A 2,438-nucleotide genomic window follows, 5' to 3' on the forward strand; every position below is an offset into this window, starting at 1 on the left:
AAAAAAATATTCTAATCTCTTCATATGACTTCGTTTTATTTTTTCTTCTTAAGAAAGGTTCTAATTTTTTAAAATTAATTAATTAATTAACATTCATTTATTGGCTGTGTTGGGTCTTTGTTGCTGCACACAGTCTTTCTCTAGTTGCGGCAAGCGGGGGCTACTCTTCTTGTGGTGTGTGCGCTCCTCATTGCAGTGGCACATGGGCTTCAGTAGTTGTGGCACATGGGCTCAATAGTTGTGGCTCATGGGCTCTAGAGTGCAGGCTCAAAAGTTGTGGCACACGGGCTTAGTTGCTGCACTGCATGTGGGATCTTCCTGGAGAAGGGATGGAACCCATGTCCCCGCATTAGCAGGTGGATTCCTAACCACTGCACCACCTAGAAAGTCCCTGAGCTGTGTCTTTTGAAAATATTTCTTCCCAATCTGTAGTTTGTCTTCTCTTTCTCTTGACATCATTTCTCATAGAGCATAAGTTTTTAATTTTAATGAAGTTCAGTTTATCAATTTTTTCTTTCATGGATTGTGCCTTTGTTGTATCTAAAAGGTCATCACCATACCCAAGTTGTTCCAGTACCTTTTGCTGAAAATACTGTCTTTGCTTCATTGTATTGCCTTTGCTCTTTTCTTGATGATCAGTTGACTATATATCTGCACTGTGATGACATTTCAATGTTCTATTGATTTACTTGTTCTTTCACCAATATCAGACTGCCTTGATTACTGTAGCTTTATAGTAAGCCTTGAAATTTTGTAGCATCAGTCCTTCGGCTTTGTTTTTCTTTAAAATGGTGTTGGCTATTCTAGGTCTTTTGCCTCTCTGCATAAGCTTTAGAATCAGTTTGTCAAGATCACAAAATAACTTGCTGGGCTTCCCTGGTGGTGCAGTGGTTGAGAATCTGCCTGCCAAGGCAGGGGACATGGGTTCGATCCCTGGGCCAGGAAGATCCCACGTGCTGTGGAGCCACTAAGCCTGTGTACCACAACTACTAAGCCTGTGCTCTAGAGCCTGCAAGCCACAACTACTGAAGTGCACATGCCTGGAGCCTGTGCTCCACAACAAGAGAAGCCACCACACTGAGAAGCCTGCACACTGCAAAGAAGAGGGTGCTACTCCCAGCAACTAGAGAAGGCCCGTGCACAGCAACAAAGACCCAACACAGCCCCCAAAATAAATAAATAATAAATTTACAAAAACAAACAAACAAAAAAACAAAACCCCACAAGAAAATAACTTGCTGAGGTTTCCATTTGTTTTGCATCAAACTTATAGATCAAGTTGGAAAGAACTGACATTTTGCCATTACTGACTCTTTCTACCCATGAACATTTATTTAGTTCTTTGATTTCACTCACCAGAGTCTTGTAACTTTCCTCATAGATTTTATACATATTTTGTTAGATTTATACCCAAATATTTCATTTGGGGGGTGCTAACATAAATGGTGGTTAGTGTCTTTTGAAAAACTAGACATCACTCTTATGTTTCTCTATAGAAGTAACAGGTAATCTGTTACACATGAGAAGTATATCCTCCCCTCACTCATCCCAAAGCCTCTAAAAGTAAAAGAGAAGAAACATAAATGTATTAGAAAATAATGTGAGTGTACTGCAATCTATAAAGAAATGGGGAAAGAATAGTTACAGATTATTATTATTGTCAGGCATATTGGCAGTGTTTCCCAGCCTCTTCTCTATTACCTCCATGATGGGAATTCAAAGGTGGTGGTATAATTTCCCCTACTCTAATTTATAGAGTGGGTATGTGGGTTACCTGCCAAGAATCCAGCAGGAGGAGTTTGGCTCCTGCAGCTTTAGTCTAAACATATACTTAATATTCCCGTAATGGGGAGGGGGAGATATATTAAAAAAATGATAGTACATGTCAAAAGTAAGATATACCAGATACTATAATGTAAGACTGGACACTATAAAACTCCTGGAGAAAAACATAGGCAGAACATTCTTTGACATAAATTGCAGCAATATTTTGTTTGGATCGTCTCCTAGAGTAATGGAAATAAAAGCAAAAATAAACAAGTGGGACCTAATCAAACTTAAAAGCTTTTGCACAGCAAAGGAAACCTTAAACAAGACAAAAAGACAACCTGTGGAATGGGAGAAAATATTTGCAATTGATGCAACTGGCAAGGGATTAATTTCCAAAATATACAAACATCTCAAGCAGCTCTATAACAAAAAAGCCCGAACAACATGATCAAAAAATGGGCAGAAGACCTCAATAGATATTTCTCCAAAGAAGACATACACATGGCCAACAGGCACATGAAAAGGTGCTCAACATTGCTAATTATTAGAGAAATGTAAGTCAAAACTACAATGAGGTATCACCTCACAGCAGTCAGAATGGCCATCAACAAAAAGTCTACAAATAATAAATGATGGAGAGGATGTGGAAAAAGGGAACCCTCCTACAC

The sequence above is a fragment of the Hippopotamus amphibius genome, chromosome 3, assembly GCF_030028045.1.
Source record: "Hippopotamus amphibius kiboko isolate mHipAmp2 chromosome 3, mHipAmp2.hap2, whole genome shotgun sequence".
In the NCBI taxonomy this organism is placed as follows: Eukaryota; Metazoa; Chordata; class Mammalia; order Artiodactyla; family Hippopotamidae; genus Hippopotamus; species Hippopotamus amphibius.